This window comes from Momordica charantia, assembly GCF_013281855.1.
Source record: "Momordica charantia cultivar OHB3-1 chromosome 8 unlocalized genomic scaffold, Mcharantia_2.0 BLBB01000008.1, whole genome shotgun sequence".
NCBI lineage: Eukaryota > Viridiplantae > Streptophyta > Magnoliopsida > Cucurbitales > Cucurbitaceae > Momordica > Momordica charantia.
In genome coordinates this window covers 5,956,861-5,976,690 of record NW_028275166.1, presented here as the reverse complement: position 1 = coordinate 5,976,690, position 19,830 = coordinate 5,956,861, and the positions used below count along the sequence as shown (strand labels likewise).

Sequence of the window (19,830 nt, the reverse complement as noted above, 5' to 3'; positions counted from 1 at the left end):
TTTCAAAATCACTGATACCTTAAAAATCAATTTGAAATGATTTTAAGCTTTCTAAATCAATTTTCTAATTTGCCAAACACCACTAATGGGAAAAGAAGTGATTTTTGACAGTAGTAAAAGTGATTTTGAAAAATAGATTTTACAATTGATTTTTCAAAATCATTAAGTGGTACTTTAAAAATTAATTTAGAGTAATTTAAAATTTTCTTAAAATCATTTCTTTTTATTTGTCAAACACGATTGAGAGAAATGGACGTGATTTTGACAATGGTAAGAGTCAGAATCACTTTTGCCATTGCCAGAATCACTTCTATTTCCATTAATCATGTTTAGCATATTAAACAAATGATTTAGTGGTAATTTTTTAAAATCAATTATTCTTAAATCTATTTTTTTTCAAATCATTCCTTCTAACATCGATTCCAAACAAACCATTAGGAGGTGTTTCTCAAGTGATTCTTTGTAAAAAGAAAACGAATAGAAAATTAGCTTTTAAAATGATTATTATTTTAACTTTCAAATTTATCTTTCTATTTCACCTTATTTTACCTTAAATCTGGAGAAATTTCTTTGTTTTTTTCATTTCTAAAACTTTTCTAACTTTATTTATCTTTAATTTTGTTTATTTCCTCTAATTTTTTGCTCTAAAATTTATGTAATCCCTCTTTAAATTTTTAATTTTTAGTTCTAATCTCATTTCTAAGTTTATTTCCTATCTAAATTATTGTCTCCCATTCTATAAAATTCCTCTTTCTAAGAATTTGTTCCTCTCCCACTTTTATCAAATTCTCTCTTTAAATTTAAAATATTAGCCACTGAAAATCATCTTTTATTATATAAAAATCATTTGAAAAAAATGTGTAACCATCATTAAAATAATTATATAAAAATCACTTTTATAATATTAATTATTATTAAATTTATTAGGTTAAAAGCCCGTGAAAAAATGTAAAATCTAATATTTGCACCACTAGGCGAAATGTCAGTGATTTTTTTTTCTTTTTTAATAAAGATTTCACTAGTGAGATTAAGAATAGCAAAAATAATTTTAATCACGGCAAAATTAATCCTCAACATACCCGTATATGTTGGATCATAGCCTTAAAACAATTATAATTAAATTGAGAAGGAGAAAATAAAAGGAAAAAAACTGGCGAACCGGCGGTGGAAGAAATCACGTGTATGGGCTCCCCTCCACCGAAGTCTTTACCATTTCGGACCGATTCAACCAAACCAACCCAGGATTCTACGTTCAGTTCACATCGTGTTTTATTATTAGATCATTATTATCACTTTTTATTTAAGTCAGTTTATTATTATTGTTATTTTTCATGACATGATAAAGTTTATTATTAAATTATAAATTTAATCCCTCCCCATAAAAAAAAGCATATTTTTTTTCCCTTTTTATGCGAATCTAATAAGTTTTAAACTTTCAATTTTGTGTCTTAAAGTTCTTCAACTTTGAAATTACCTAAATTCTTGGAAGTATCAAATTATTGGCTTGTTTGACACTTTTTAAATTTTGTTGACCAAATTTTATTAGACACTAAATTAAAATACTGGAACTTTATTGGAGGTAAAATTTTATTCCTTTTCTATTCGATCCATGAATTTAAAAAAGTATATATTAAATATGTCAATGATTTATTAGACATTTTAAACTAGTAATAAATTTGAAATTTTAGAAAACATATTAAACACCTTAGAGTTTAAGACATAAGACATATTGACCACTATTAAATTTATAGGTTAAACTTGTAATATAACAAAACAAAATTATTAATTTATTTATGACAATTGTGATTATAATTTAACTCGTGAGGGTAGATTCAAACTCCTATTTCTATATTTGAATTGTAGTATATTATGAAAAGCAAGTATCTCAATAAGTCAAAATTACCTTAAATAACTAACCAAAATTTAATGTTGTCTACCAGACGGATAATTTTTCTAATTTTTCCATCTTTGGTACATAAATTTTATAAATACTATAAATAAAACGATATCCGATGATTTGAATTTTTTAGTAGAACAATATATAGAGGTAAGAATTTGAACATACAAAATGATATATATATTTTAAGGGGTTAAATTAGACACCGATTAACATGTCATTTAAGTTAAAATTTGGATCTTTGAGCTGAGTTAAATTAGACTAAAATTTTGCTTATAAGAAAATTATTCAGTCGGCGAGGGGAAGAAAATTAGTTTGTTTTTTTCCGAATTAAATGTTCTGTTGAAATTTTGAGCAGTTTTTTTTTTTTTTTTTTTTAAATCATGAGATGGGCGGTTGGACCATTGACACGGTGTCAGTTTTGGGCTGGACCATTCCAATAAAATGGTCCACCTCCCACCAACACCTTTGAAATCTTCTTTACCTGTTTACCAAATTGCTAAAAAAAAACGCACTCATTTTTCTCGTTTTCTTTTACGTGGATGAGTAAATTTATTTTTTTTCTTTTTTCTTTTTTCTTTTTTTTTCACTTGCCGACGTAAAAAAATTACTTTCATTTTGAACAAGTTTAGAATATTCATAAAATTTTAAAAACGATTTTACCCCTATTTTTTACTCAAAATGTCAATTACTTGGGGTTAATTTCTAAACTCAGCAAGGATGGAACTAATACCTCTTCAACGTTAAATTTGAAAATTATAAAAAACGTAATTAACGAAATATAAGTAGTCAAGTTTTAAAAGTACTCAAACTTTAACTATGAAAATGTCTGAGTGTAAATTACAATAATACTCGTAACTAATCATATAACTAATTGAATATATTAATTTCATCACGTATTTGAGTTTTTAGTTTAACTCAATGAAACAAACTTTAAGATTACAATGAAGTTCATTAAGCCAAGTATGGGTACAAGAAATGAATTTTTTTTCCTTTTATCTTATTCTTTATAGTTTATATTCTTAAACAACAGAAATTATTAGGTCTAATTTAGACATTAAAAACATAAAACAAAACAATTACGTAAAATCAAGAACCATGGTGACTAGTTCTATTTCGATAGATCCTCATTTAATCTAATTTTAATTAATTCAAACCATTTGTCATACTTTTGAAATTTGAAAACATGGAATTTCTCATGTGACATTATTGATCAACATGTCAAATATATATATTAGGCTCCCCTCTACAAGTATGACCTTATTTTATAATTTTGAAGGCTTATATTATATTGATAATAAAAGCATATTTTCAAGACCCAAAAAGTCAATTAATAATTTAAAATACAACAAGATAACTTCAGTATTAGTTGGATACTTTTATCTATACTAGTTTTAACACGTGCTAGATGATATTTCCAATTTATTTGACCATATATTTAAATTAATGATAAATTTATCAATTTATATTAGATAATAAAAAATTATAATAATAAACGAATAAGGAAAAATTAATTATAAATTAATTAAAAGAAGAAAATGGGCAAAATGAAGAGAGTCACTTTTACATATAGTATAATTTTTTTAGCGAAATATATATGGTATAGATTTTATTTATTATAAATACTTTTAAATACGTTTTACACCACTATAAAAAAAGATATATATATTTATTTATTTGGTTGATAAAAATTAATTAAAATATACAACATCAGTGTGAAATTAATTATGGATATCAAAAACAGAAATCGTAATATTGTATTTTTTTTAATTAAACCTTAATTTTACATCAGAACTACCCTTTTAGCGACACCAAATTTCACCACATTTGTCTTTAATCTTTATAGGATTCATTCAGTTATTTGGAAATATAGATCTCATCGAATGCAAGGGGTGTGGGAGTCGGAAATTTTAAATTTACATTTCAACTTTTCGTATAAATATAAATAAATAAATAACATATTTGATCCCTCTTCAAATAACGATTTAGTCTCTTTTAATCTCTATTTAAAAATTAGTAACAACTCATTCCCTAAACTTTAGTATGCTATTTAATCCTTGTAATTTAAAGTTTGTAAATATTTAATTTCTTTTGTGATACTTTTTGATAAATTTCTTATATATGTAGATCGACCAACTTAGGAGGGACCAAACACATTTATAAATTACGATTACTAAATCTTTATATGATAAAAACCGAAACTTAATAATTAAATTGTTACAAATTTTAAACTATAAGAAATAAATTGTTTTATATTATGATTCAATGGCTAAATCGTTACTAATTTAAAAGTATATGGACTAAATCGTCGTAAATTAAAATTTAGGGACTAAATCGTTATTTTAATGAAAATAGAGCGACTAAATGTATTTAACTTTAATTAGTCATCATAAAAGTCAAATTGCAAGTACTTAGCTTAAGAAGAGAAATTAAGGAAGGAAGAAGATTAGCTTTAGCTTCTAAAAGTTTGGGAATATTATAGGCTGTTTGTTTGACCATTGTGCTCAGAAACATTATTTTGCTTTATGTTTTTTAAATTAATTTTCAAGTATAGCTTTTGATGGGAAAGATAAAAGAAAATATAAGTGCATTTAAAATTAATTTTTTTAATTTTAACTTCAACGATCTTTTAAAAAAACAGGTTATTTATGACTCAAGAGAGTGTTAATAAAACAGGAATAATATTTGTGTTCACTGATCCACATCTACTTTTACCGATTATTATTAAATTTTTAACAGATAGGATAGATGAATAAATAAAATATATATCTTTATGCTAAAAAAACCTGCTAAATTTTTTGTGACAATCAACATGAAGACGTGGGTTAACTAGTCCATTCCTAAACATTGTTCTAAAAACAATCATTACTAGCTATTTGTCCACGTGAAATTGAAACTTGGTTGAGGTCTAAAAAGAATAGGTCTAAAGGAATAGATATCGTGATGTAGTAAAATATAATCATATGTATAATTGTACGTTGTTGCGCCGCTGCTTAATAGCAAGAGGGACGAGTGCAAGTGCACACTGTCACAACTAATAATCTGGAAATATTCCAAGTTCGTCTCCACAGGGACTAGTTAATTTAATAAAATAGAATTTTGAAACCAACCCTCATACTACTGACTAATTTGAAGAGAAATGAATTACACCTATCAGAATCTCACACTAAATTTACTCTCTAATTGCAAACTGGTTCACTCCTATTCCATTTGCAAACTGGTTCACTCCTATTCCATACCGGTTTTGGTTTGTTTAGAAGATTAGGTCAGTATTTAAAACATGTCTGTAAAATACTAGAAGAATCCTAAGTAATTAAAACTCCAACCTACTTTTAATGGGTAAGAGAGCCTATGTCTAGGATCTTGTTTAAGTTCTTATGTCTAAGTAACTTCTCATTTTATCTTGATCAACTCCGTTGACTCTAACCTTTTCAGAATTAAACTCAATTGTTGTGATTTAAACAAGTGGCCAACAAGCAAAATCAACTAGATTAATTAACTCAATCAAGATAAGCAATTTGAGCGTAAACGCCGTGCTATCTGATAGATGTAATTAAAATGATAGAAACTAAGTCATTCGTAAGAGGGTTGGAAAAACAAATTAGCTACTCATAAAAACATAAAAATAGAAATAATAAGAAGTGGATTGAAATAAAATATCGTATTAAGTTTAAGAACTAATTACAATAGCTAAATTAAAATCGAGAACCAAAATCTAAAGAAAATGATAACAACAAAAAGGAATTGCAATAAAAATAATTCAAGGAATGTTGAGCAGAATTAAATACAAAACAAATTCTAAAAACGTAAATTCTAAAGAGGAAACAAGTTGGAATTTTAAATGTCGAGTGAGCTCCCCTGAAGCTTGATGGAACTTGGTATTTATAAGTTAAACCTTGCAAGTTGGTGGAGAAAATCTTGGGTATTTGAGTGGAGTAGCTACAATGGGCTTAACAGCATTTGGTTGCACGGATCAAAGGATGTGTTGAGATTTCTTCCAACTGCCCGGTCAACAAAAGCCTCTGGAGAATGCGCCAGGCGCATTGCTGAAGTTTCTGGAGTGTTGGCGATGCGCCAGACGCATCGCTGCTAGCTTTAAGATAACCTCTGTGTCATCTGCAGCAGGTGCATTGCTGCTTTTTCCTTCCTTTTTCCCTATAAAACATATATATTTCTTCATAATTCCATCTATTTATCCAAAACTAAGTGTACAAATCTTTCCTAAGAAATAGTCCCATTTATACCAGATTCAATGCATGAAACATATGTATTTAATTTCAGAAGACACTAAACATGCACAATTTGTAAACATTTTTTCCTAAAATTCAAGACTTATCATACGTGAATCCCACTTATAGAAAAATGTCACGTATGGATACATAAATGTAATTTGCCTCATTTATCAATGGCACCCCTATAGTTTTACACTGATTTCAAATGTCTCACTCGCTGGTCTAAAAATCATACATACATGCTATTAAATTTCATTTTATATGCTTACGTGTATCAATTCCATTAAAAAATTTTACAAAAGTAAGGGTATAATTTACATTTACCAACAATATCACTATTTGTGAAATGAAGTTTAAATCTTATTTTAATTTCATCCAAAATTTTTAAGATTATTTAATTTTAGTTTATCAACTTTCAAGAAGTAATATATTTTAATATTTGAATTATCAAACACACATGACGCCATATAATATATTCTATATATTATTATTATAGAGAGGGAATTTCTTACCAACTTCATGCAGATTCTTGAGATTCAAGGAAATGATTCATTTTTCTTATTTTTTTAATGACGTTGCCAAAAATAATATATGCAAAAGTTTAAAGACTATTTTAGTCTTTACCTTTTTCCTTTTTTTTTTCTATTTCTATACTTTTAAATTTTATTCATTTTATTATGGTACTTTTTAAACCATCCTCCAACTTTTAAAAAGTACCAATTTGATATCTACTTGCAAAATCTTAACACAGAGAAAACTTTAAAAGGGGAAAAAGAGGGAAGAGAAAGACACAGAGAAAACCTTAAGAGGGGAAAAAGAGGGAAGAGAAAGAAAGTGAAAATAGGAAAAATGACAACTCATTGAAAAAATCCAACTCACCAATGTCATACGAGCATCTCACACCAAAGAAAATTTGAAACTGTGGACATTTTAAAACTATTTCCTAAAGGTCGGAGACAAAACTATCACTTTTTAAAATTTAAGAATCGAATAGAAACTTTTCAAACTCACTAATGTTTTATTAGTATTCTACCGAAGAAAGTTTGACTATAGAGACATTTTATAACTATTTTCTAAAGATCGGAGACCGAAACTTCCGAATCAAAGTAATATTTTACACAAAAAAAAAAGTGAATATAGTGAAAAATATTAAAATGAAAATAATATTTAAACAATATATATATTGATTTGAGAATTATCATGTGTCAGCTTTATTGTCTCCAATCTAAATGGAGAGAGAGAGAGAGAGAGAGAGAGAGAGAGAGAGAGAGAGAGAGGACAGAGACAACTGGTGAAGCGCGTAGCTAGCTAGAGAACCAGTCTGTGTAGATCGTACGGAAGCTTTGCAAAATAAATATATTTATTGTTACTATTTTTATATATTCCAACTTCTTCACTTAACATTACATAAATGATAAACCTAATCCAACTATTTCACTCAATTATATGCACAACTAATCATAATCTTTTTTGGACTATTGCTATTATTATTATTATTTAACAGAATATGCTACACCAATATCATCTTAAATCAGCTATGTATATAAATATAATACAAATAAGGACTTTGTAATAGCTACAAGGATTGGTTAGATATACCACTGTTTTCAATAAATAGAAATAACTAGAGATATAATTTTGTTGAAAAAGTATTTATCATGAATTTGTATCCTGAATAGTATTGAACTTGTTCCTTAGTTATAAAGGATCCTTGTGAGGAAGATATCATGCGCCCGTTTCTTGCTTTCTTTATAAAGATAAGTATTTGATATTTATGTTAAAATTTTTTCGTTTCTCAATTTTGTGTAGAAATTTTGGAAACCAACATAATCAAGCTTTTTGTTTATTATTTTCACTCACTAGTTAAAACATTAAAATATTCATTATTGACTCATAAAATGCATAACAAATCTTATAAAATAAACATAACATGAAAATTTTAATATTTAATTTAAAAATTAATGTGTATATAAAGATGGTACATTTTAATAAAATTTTAGAGAATGAGAAAGAAAAAAAGTTACTAAACATTCTTCTGTTTTCCTTTCTAGTAAAAAAGGCAAAAAAAAAAAAAAAAAAAAAAAAACTAGAAACAGTTACTAAAGGCATAAAACGAAAAGCATAAACTATACCAAAACAGACCCTAAATAAACTTTATATTTATTTCATAATATTATCTTCTCTCAATATATGGCTCTCAATTCTGTCGCATTATTGAATCGAATTTGGAAACTAATCGTTTTCGTCGCTCTTTAAAAATAGACAAGCCAGTTCTATTCTATCAGCCGATCAGCCAGTAGCCACTAGGAAAAAAAGAAACTAAAAAATTAACAAAAAAAAAAAAAAGAAACACTAAGAAAAGAAAAGAAACTGCATTATGATTTATAGAACAAGAGGCACAAAATAAAATTGGAAAAGAAAAAAGGAAGACAAATTTTGTACTGTGTAATGTGGGAGAAATTTCTAGCTAAAAGCTCGAGATCCCTAAACCCTAAAATCATCGGTTAGATCTCAAAGTAAAAAAAAAAAGGACTATATCCTTCCTTTCGATTCGATATGGTTCGGTTTTTTTATCGGAGGGCCGAGGTTAGGGCTCGAAAGACCTGCTCCTCGCACGGGATGGTGAGGCCCATGCGGTGGCTGAAACCGAACTCCTCCTCGGCCAATTGGAGAAGGATTTGGAACTCGGGGCGCGCCAGAAACGTGAGCGGCACGATGTAGCGGCTCCTGTTCTCGCTCACGTACACCACGAAGTGCCCCTCCGGCACGTCCACCGGAATCTCCTCGCATTGCGGCGGCGGCGGCGGCGGCGGCTGCTTCTTGCTCCTCAAGCTGGACGAACAGCGCTTCATAATTTGCTTGACCACCGCCGGCGCCGCCTGCGAGAGCTTGTTGGATCGGCGCACCGCCATTGATTTGAATTGTTGGAGGTCTAGAGAGAGAGAGAGCTGTAGAGAGAGAGTGTGAGGGTGGAGGGAAATTGGGGGGTTCGGTGGCGCGTATTTATGGAAGAGCAAAATCATGTGGCAAAGCCAAAGGCAAAGGACAGGCCATATGTGTACGATGGTGGGGCCCGCTTCTTCTTTTTTTATTATTTTTATTTTTTTATTTTATTATTGCAGCGACCAACACGTATTCCCTTTTGAATTCTTGTGTTATTTTATTGTGTATATTCTTACAAGTTACAAGTTACAACCATGTATCTATTAATGTATTTATATGTAGATTCCAATTTTGTGTGTTCGGAAATAGATTGTTACAAGCATTGTTATAAAATATGATTTAATTAAATTATAAGTTTAACAAGTTTTAATTTTGTGCTTAATAGATTTATGAATTATGAATGATGATGAATTTTGTATTTAATGACCTGTTTGATATTTTCAAAAATTAATAGATTTTTGTTAGACATAAAATTGGATTGAATTTATGGCTAATAAAATCTTAAAATTTGAATTTTATGTATAACGAATTTGTAAATTAAAGAAAATGAAGAATGGATAGAAGATCTATTAGACATAAAATTAAATATATTGATTTATTAAAAACAAAGACTAAATTTGTTAGGTTAAACTCCATGTGGGTTTTTATTTTATATTTTAAATTATGAGTGGTTGTTTGATAATATTTTTTTAATAAAAAAACTAAGCTTTATTTATTAATTTTTTTCTTTATTTTTAAATCTACTTTCAAAATCACTTTTGAAATTATAGTTAAAATTTTAAAAAGAGAAAAAAAAAATCAAAAAATTATTTTGTGTTTTAAAAATTTGATTGAGATTTTTTTAGTACAAAAATGTGTGGAGGACAGTGGGGTTCGAACATACTGAGTGAAAGCTTAATTTTCTAAACAGAAAATAGAAAACAAAATCTTTACAAAATGCAGGTAAATCATTCCGTTTACTATTTATGAGGTTTATTTAGAAATTCATTTTGGTCCTCCTCTAATTTATAAAATCTCAATTTCAATACTCAATTTTTCTTGAACAATTAAATTCTACCTTTGGCCTTACAAAATAAATTGTCATGTCTAGTATATTTAAAATCATGTTATTATATGCGTGATGTATACCCACAATATCACATTTATATAGACAATAAAGATTAAATATATTGAATCCAAAATCGTCATAAACTTGAAGAGAGAGTCCAAATTTAAAGTCGACTCATTGAGTGTAGAAACCTAAAAAAGAAGAGTGGGCATCCGACACTCAAATTAGTAGATAGTCGAAATTGCCATTTACAGTAATTAGATTCCAGATTCACATCTTCCTCGTATCAGTGTAATTGCGTAGTTTTTTTATAGCCTATTTCCAACAGTTAGCTTGTTCATAGAGTTTTATACGAAGATCTCGCCGAACTGCACATGGTGGTATTTGGAGTGGTTGGAGAGTCCTACCATTTAACGCTAGTCGAGTGCGACCGAACTCACCCTCCCGGATCGTCCACTCTCTTGGGCACGTACCAAGCTAATGACTTGTTCGTTGAAGACAACCCGATTGCACCTTCCGTAGCTCCTATCGTTGCACGTGACGGATTTTTCCCCAACAGAATATAAAACTTAACCAAAACTTGAAGATTTTCGGGAGATAAAAGTTTGAAGGACCAAAATAAAATTACATAACAAAAATCTAGAAACATTTGATCTGTCTCCCAATTCATTAAAGGAAGAATTTGGCCCCTACTTATTGTCTCGTTTCCCCCATAAATAAACATATATAACTTGCAGAAATTAAAGAATCTTTGACGACCCATCCATAATTCTTTGATGAGAATTTGGCCCCTGCGTATTACCTTGGATAGCAAAAAAAGAAGCATGTGAAAGAAAGTAATTAAGTAGAAGCTCTGAATAAGTTGAATTTAAATTTACATCAATTTACTAAGGGTCTCATTGCCCTTAGCAAGGACAGCTGTCCCTCTTATTATGGATCATATTCAATCCTAGTCCTAGTTGGTTCATCAATCTATATGTATAAGAAAAGACTAATTAATTGTTACATTTCAATTTTTTTTAAGTTTCTTATATATATAGATTGATAATTAAACCAAGAAGGGACCAAATATGTTTATAGAAAGGCTAAATTGTTATATGATAAAATTTGATCCTTAATTATTTTAATAAGATTTTTCACGACTGGGACTAAATTGTTACAAATTTTATATGGACTAAATCGTTACTTTAATGAAAATAGTTACAAACTAAAGTTTAGAGACGACTAAATCGTTACTTCAACGAAAGTACGAGGATCAAATGTGTTTTTTAACCTAATTATAATTCTTATTTATTTTTTATAGAATTAAATTTATATTCCATGTCATTTTCCTGTCACTAAAGCATATTGTGTCACGGGTCTTCGGTCCATAACGCGTAACAAGTGAACTTTCAAGATGCTAAAACCTTCCCATTTTTTTTATAACAACATGTGGGATGGGAATCGAACTCACAATTTCTTGGTTGCGTTGAGGCATACTCTTTTGACCAAAAAAAAAAAAACTTTTTCACTTGATGTTTAAGATAACGTTGTTAATCTCTACCTCGTGTCTAAGTACATTAAACATCCACTTTATTTTGTAATTATAGAATTATACTTAGTAACATACGAGTTAGTTTCTCCAAATATCTGTCCCATCAAATCAATTTAATCAAAACTTTACTAAATAAACACATTACTCAAAATGCACGAATTTGAATAATTTCTAATTCTTTCATGGAAATTGGAGATTTTGGAATTTAGTGAAGCTTAGAAATTCACTATTTCAGGGTTTTGAGAAAATAAAATATTCTTAGATCATGTGCACGAAAATCACTGTTCATTTCTCACGCCAACAACAAATAACAGACATTATCCTCGAAGTTGTCTCTTTATGAATTCTTCCATTTTGTGTGTTACGGGGAGGCTTTTTACGTTCATGAATCAAATTGTCGACAATCTCAATTTCATCGCTCAACTCAAGCAAAATTTCATATTATTTAATGTAATTCGACAAAAAATATGAAGAAGATTAATTCTTTTGATGTATATGATGGCGACGAATGCATATATGTTTCATGAAGTCAACCCTCCCATTATAAATCTTTTGAAATTTTGCAATTTTGTATACATTTTTCAAAATTTTATGATAATTTTATCTCCACAAATTATGTCATTAACGCGTGTTATAGTGTGAAAAGGTATATTGCAGGAAGATTATTTGAGTACCTCAAACGGTTGTAAATATTTTATTTACAAAAAAAGTAAGATCACTCTTTCTAGGTGGTAAAAGAGTCGTGGTAGAAATGGAAGTCATTTTACCGATGAAATTAAGTCATGAACTAAAAGAAGTCAATTAAGGTCAAATATAGCACTTTATTTCATGTTGATCAAAACAAAACAACTTTTACGGCGTCTTAATTGCGGTATCTCAAACTAAACATGATTTGGTATATAAAGATTGGCCTTCAAGTAGTTTACTATGGAATGTCATATCAAGTGGATGTATAAATCCCTAATAATCAGGCAAGCACACGGACGTCATCCAAAACAGTAGTTTGATGACGATATGAACTATTATATCATGTGGATATATGGACGTGAGACTTAATTACCTAGATAATTAAAGTCACATCAATCTACATCAACTCTCTTTTTATCAAACGTAGTAAGTTAAAAGTATAAATATACATCATCAAAACTTCCAGCAATATGACTTATTGGATTAATCATAAATCATGTATGATTGAAAGATTGGTCTGAAAAGATGTTGATATTCTTTCTGATAATTGTTTCTATTTTCACTCTGTAATTGTATTTATTTCTCCCATCAAAGAAATTGAAACATATGAAAATACGTGTATAATTTAAGGTTATAATGAAACTTAATTATTAATTCTGTTATCTTAAAAAGAAAAAAAGAAAAAAAAGTTGGTAAGGGGAGGAAAAGAAAGGAGAGAATGGTGGGGTGGTGGGTTTTTTGGGAATCCAGCTGCCATGAAACAGAGAATGGGAACAGAAGAGAGTGAAAATGGAAGCTTCCGAGAAACACGTGCCGGCAGCCAGGTCCCAAAACTGCCCCTCCTCCATTTAATGAAACGCCGCGGATAATGGATATTTTGACTTTCTATATTTTATTAAAAACAAATAAACGTGTTCTCTTTCTCTTTTTTTTCTTTTTCTTGTACCTTCTCCGAATTATAAATTTAGTATACAAATTACTAAAATTGTATCCAAAATATATTTAAAAAAGTATTTAAGATCTTCTTTTTTCTTAATGAATAAAAGCAGCATTTAGTAACTATTTTTTTTAAAAAATAAACAGAAATATCATGTATGAAGCTTAGAAATTTTATATGCAATTAAAAATTTGTCTTTTTTAATATCTATTGTGCATTTTATTAATCAACAATATACAATAATACATTTATTTATGTTTTATGGAAAATCTAGAAACGAGAACAATAAACAAAAAAAAATTTGATTTTGTTGTTTTCAAAATTTTTACATAATTTTGGAATCATTTTTTAAAAAAGTGATAAACCTTTAGAGTGTAGGATAGGTCAAAGACCTAACAAACATGAAATTGAAAGTTAAAAGACCTATGGTAAGACGCTTTTAAAGTCTGAGACATATTAAACATAAAATTAAAAAATTTAGGAACTTATAGCATAATTTTTAAATTCTAAGTTTTTATTTTGGATACTGAATTGTCTCATTTTGCATATCTTGTTACTGCTAAAAGGATCTTGCGATATCTCAATAATACCATCGTCTTGGCTTAGTCTTTCTTAAAGGGATGATAACTAATATTGTTACTAGAGAGAATATTATTCCTATAGCAGAAGTTAGTTAGCATTTTGTTTATTTTATTTGTTATTGCCTACTGGGCTAATTGTGTCCTTTATATACTCTTCTTATCTTAATTAATCAATGAGAAGAATCCTCAAATATTTTGAGAGGAATTATTACAATACATTCATGTAATAATTTTAAAAAATATGTACCAAAATACCTAATTTTCGAATCTCTTAATGATTAAAGATCTATTTAATGACTTTTTTTCCTCTCTACAAAAATTATGCTGGTCCTCAATTTAATATAATATCTACTTCTACCACTCTTTCTAAAATCATAGCCCAATAGAAATTATTGGTAAACCGACTTAATTTTAACAATATAAATTAAAACCAGAAAAATTATAAAATGTGACCTACTTGTTAGGACTGCCATTTTCTTAAAAAAGTAATTTTCTTTCTCTATTATAAACTTTTTTTTTTGGATTATCCATTTTCTAATGATCTTATAATTTTTTTATCCAAAAAAAAAATAATAAATCAGATCATTAGAAAATGGATAATCCAAACAAAAAAAAAATTATAAAATCTTCTTCATCAAGTTTTTAAAAATAATAGAATCTTGTTTTTTAAAGCAATCTTCCAAACTATTTTAAAGCCATATTAAATTAGTTGAACTTGCTTTATGATTTAGTTGTTTTTTTTTTTTTGTGAAAAAATTGCTTTTTTATTTAGTTGTTTTCAGGTTTTAGTGTGAGAAGATTGGAGCATATCACTGATGTTCTTTCACTTTTCTGTACTATCATTCTTATCCATCTATGCAATCAATTTTTTCTTTTAATGTCAACTTAAGGTTTAGCTCAACTGATTAAGATATCTATATCCAATCAAAATTTGTGAGTTCAAATTGATTACACCGCTACATATTTTTTTTAAAAAAAAATCTTTCTTCAAGTTCAACATAATTGAAGTAACCTACACTCATGTAATAATTATAAAAGTATCAGGAAGACTGAATCTAAGAGGGGAAAAAACTATGGTGTGTGTGTGTATATATATATATATATATATATTTTATCTTTAAATCTTCCAAAAAATCATCGTTAAAAAATAATTGTAATAATCAAACTAATATGATTAAGGCATTTTTACCTCCTTTAAACAGTAGAAATTTCCACTTCATACTTATGATCTAATATTCTAAAAACCAACTCCAATACATGTAATTAAGGGAGAGATACAATAGTAGAGAGATTGATCTCTTCGTTCCAATTATTTATTTACTTGTAATGTAGTCTTTTTTTTTTTTTTTTAACAAAGATGTGTAGTAATCATTGTCTATGATTGGCCAATTGATTTTGAATTTTTTTAATTAAAAAAATCAATTTATTGTTACATTAAATCAAGCTAATCACAATCGAATAATAAATCTAACCAATCATTTAACGAAATAGATAGATTATCCAAGGAAAATTTCTTGGATTAAAGTATTAACAAAAGGCCAACCAAATTCCTTATATTAGGGGAATTGATTGAATTCAATTTGTAGGAAAGCTATTTGATGCAAAAAATAGAGATATTAATTAGAGAAATTCAAGGGAAAGATTTGATAGTCAAATATCTTTGTCACCCGACAAAGAAAATTGAATTTCTAATTTTTTTTAAGATAAATTAAATATAATATTTTACCAATAAATATATAATAAATTGCCAATTACAACTGCTTTTCCGAAAATAAATTACCGATTATAACTTATAAAGTTTAAATCTCATTTTGATTTCTTTTAGTACAATATGGGGTGGAGGATCGAGTTTACAATCTTTTCGTTGGAGATATATGCCAATTACTGATTTAATTAGGCTCGCTCTGTCATTTTGATTTCAATTACTGTTAATTTTAAGTATAAGTTTCCAGGACCAGAACTATTATTTTTTCGTAATTAAAATAGATATTTTAAAATTAAAAAACGTGAATAATTATTATTTTTAATTCAAAAGATTGAAATAGATATCTCAAAATTTAGGATCTAAAATCGTATCCACTTAAATGTTTAGGGCAAAAAATCAAATTTAAACCTAAATTTGTGAATCAAAATAAAAGCAACTGAGGACCAAATTTCAAACGATTTTTTGTAATTTTAAAAAGGAATGAAATAAAAAATTAGCACTAAAATAGAATTCGAATTCCATATATAATATTTTCAGCTTATTAATATTGTATACTCAATTTAGTCAAATTATAATTCAAACTTATATTAGTATGAATGCCTTATCTGTTGGGCTTTGACCACGTGCTCAAATTCAAAGCTAGAGAAATTTGGATGATCTCGTTCATATTTGTTGACGTGTCACATTCTTATTTGACTAATTCTCTCTATTTCTCTTCAAAAGTTTTATTTTGACTAAATTATATTTAATATTAAATTTAGAAACCGGTCCTTCGTTGTCGATTTGAAATATAAAAGTATTTTCATATAGTTTTTTATGTATAATAAATTATTTTTTATAAATGACTAAAATAACAATAATTCTTGAATATTCTCGTCAAAAAATATATACATATATATATATATATGATAAAACTCGTCAACCTATTTTAAATATTTATTGAAGCAAATTGTTGATCAAATATGTCAGGTGACTAGCAAGTAATGGTTGCTTTTTAATTACTCTAAAGAAAAGATAAAGTTGCTTTAATTTAATTATTTATATAAATTTTGATTTAAAATAAAGTTATTTAGCTAATAATTTGCCATACTTTATATCGTCATATTTTATTTATTATAGCTCAATATTTCATTGAATAGAATGCTTTCTTTATTTGTATCTCTTAGATGCGAAATCAAGCTACCGTAAAATTCTAAGGGATATGATATAAATTGATATTAGAAAAAATAATTATAAAAGACAGAGTTAACAAGAAAACTAAACTTAACCATTGAAAAGGGATTAAATTCGAGATGTTAATGGATGAAGACGAATAGTTTTAGTTTATATCAGGAACTTGAGTTATATTAATATCTCTGCTTAGTTTCTTTCATAAATTTATAATTTATAAGAATTAACATGTTATATATATTACATGTTAACTAATATTATATTATTTTACAATTTTTTTATTTTTATAATTTTATATTAGTTAAAATACTATTTGAGATTTCTTTCAAATATCCAAATTTAGTGCATTAACTTTCAATACACCCTTAGCTAGATATAGGTCCTTAAAATTTTGGAAAGCATATTCACAATGTGCCCTCTTGGCTCGGCCCCTAATTTTCAATTTTTATCTGTTGAGAGACACCCTTTTAATTTCCACTTGGCACGGTTGGATCACTAAGGTCGAATTTCATCTCTATTCGACGAGGGTCTTACAAGCCAATCTCCGTGTCCCAACCACAACCAATATAGTAGGCTCTACAACATTAAATGAAAGTTAATTAATCTCAAATTAAAAATATGAGCACCATTTTCTAAAGTACAAATACTAGATTTAGATGCACCACGTGCAATAAAATAAGTATAGGGACCAATAGAGAATAAATAAACTCACTTATCAAATATAGATTGGATTTCTTTTTAACTTTGAGTTATACAAGCTTTTAATTTAGTACACATAGTTTCAAGTAAAACGTGAGCCGAACACCGTCTTAATTAAGTACATGAAAACTAAATATAGGTCTAATAGTGACAAGATATATCATATATGAATGAAAAACAACTGATTTAATGCTGCTCCCTACTGTAAAAACCAGGAGGGTGGGGAAGGGAAGATTAAGGGCAGGGGACCCTACATTGTGTGGGGTGGGTAGCCCTAAAGTTGAGGTAAATGACTAGTGAGGGTAGCGTTGGACAGTTACTCGTACGAGTTTTCAGGGGCAAAATCATGACATTTATCATTAGGCTTGTATTAGCCACTCGTACAATCCCACGGTGCATGCTTCTGTAGAATTTACTGCAGTTGCATGTGCTCCCACCCTCGAAACTGTCCAGTATATCTATCCAATTTGTTCACATTTTTTAAATATGATGCTTACTTGATTAACAATAAATAAATAAATAAGATATCTATATTTTCTTATTACTAGAAATTTTTTCACATCTTTCTTAATTCTAAAAAGAACCATCTACAATAGAAATCCACATCATTTTCTCTTTAAAAAACGTTAGAATCCTTTTTTCGATGATTGTGTTTTAACTTTTATACATTTAAGTACATGTAATTTCAATTTTGATTTATTTTGGTCCGTATATTTTAGAAAATGATAGTTGTTAGTCATTTTTTTTTAAATCGCAATTCCAACATGTTTCTAGGAAAATGATAATAATTTTTGTCATGGATTTGTATCTAGGAGTTTTAGTTTAATTTATATGTATAGATTTTGTGTTGAAATATTACCAATAAAAAACAAAATATGAACACTTTTCAAAAATATAATGTACGTTTTGAGAGTATGTGAAGCAAAATAAAAAAATAAAATAAAAGTACAGGGACTCACTGGAATGGACAAAAATAAAAAAATATACTGATATTAAAATAGATGATTGGAAAGTAGGGAGACTATTACAAAAATTAAAAATAATTTTGGACAAAAATGTGTAGCATTTTACCATTATTGACCATCGGTTAAGGTTTAAATTGATGAATCGAATTCATATGTTTCTTCTTTTCATCGTAAACTTAACATCTCATTTTTTTTAAGTACAATTTAACATCTAAAATTTGAATTTAGATATATTGTGTTTATTTAGTCTTTAATTAATCCTAAAAAACTCTTTAATTAAATTATAAATAATGTCATTATTTATTTTCCTTCTAGATTGTACGTTTAGGTGTTGTTAGATAACAACTTCATTTTTTATTTTTTGTATTTATAAATTATGCTCATTTTGATATAATTTCATCAAGTAACTTTTCAATCTCTTTTCAAAGTATATTTAAATTTGTAGTAAAATTTCAAAAACAAAAACTATTTTTTAAAAACTATTTTTTTTTTCAAAATTTGTCTTAGATTTTGAACATGTTTATAAAAACCATATAACAAACAAAGGAATATAGGAGGGAAATTAATGTTTCTAAGTTTAATTTTTAAAAACAGAAAATAAAATGGACCTTAGTAATTTTAGTTATTCTATAAGACAAATATTAACCCGCTATGTGCTATGAACTTTAGTATTATAATTAATTTAAGAAAACAACCTTATCGAGAAAGATCTAAAATCAAGATTTTGAAAATTAAAATGGAGTCTAATTCACAAAAGAAAAATATACTTAAAAAGATCCAGCTTTTGAAAATTAGTTTGAATGGTTCAAAACACCATTAATAAAGAATTAAATAGACATTATTTAAAATTGTGAGAAAAATAAAAGGAATAAAATAGGAAATTAAAGAGGCATAATAAATTATTGAAAAAGAAGGAAGGAAGGGTGGGAGAGGACAATTTGGTCACAGTGGTAAAAAGAAGGGCTATAAGGCATGTTCTGTGAAGGAGATTTATTGTTGAAACGACACGGGAAGGGCGTAAAGTCATATATGCCCCACCCCTTAAACAAGGGGCGGTGGAGCGCAGAGAGTTTCCATTATTATTATTTATTTATAATTTATATCTCATTGGGATTGAGCACGTCGTTTTTGGCTGAACGACAACTCGGATTCGACTTGGAATTGTCGAATTTGCCAGACTAGCCATAGAGGCTCTATGATGAATGATCTACCCGCGTTTAATTGCTTTTTAAACTTCACCTCCCCACCTACACGCTGTGTTTCCCTTCGCCAACTTGGAAAGTTCGAGTTTCTATAATTTTAAATTATAAAATTTAGATGAACGTAGGTGATCAAAAATGATGTTTATGCTTGTGTTACTGTTCGGTGGAATAGTTGATAAGGCCTGTTTGATACTTATTTCCATAAATGAATTATTATGTTGTGTCTCGTT

At 27.9% G+C, this 19,830-nt stretch overlaps 1 pseudogene; it reads right to left on the bottom strand.

The window, feature by feature from the left end:
* Positions 1 to 8,482: 8,482 nt before the first annotated feature.
* LOC148209432 (protein SMALL AUXIN UP-REGULATED RNA 12 pseudogene) lies at positions 8,483 to 9,100 on the bottom strand (annotated as a pseudogene).
* Positions 9,101 to 19,830: the final 10,730 nt, after the last annotated feature.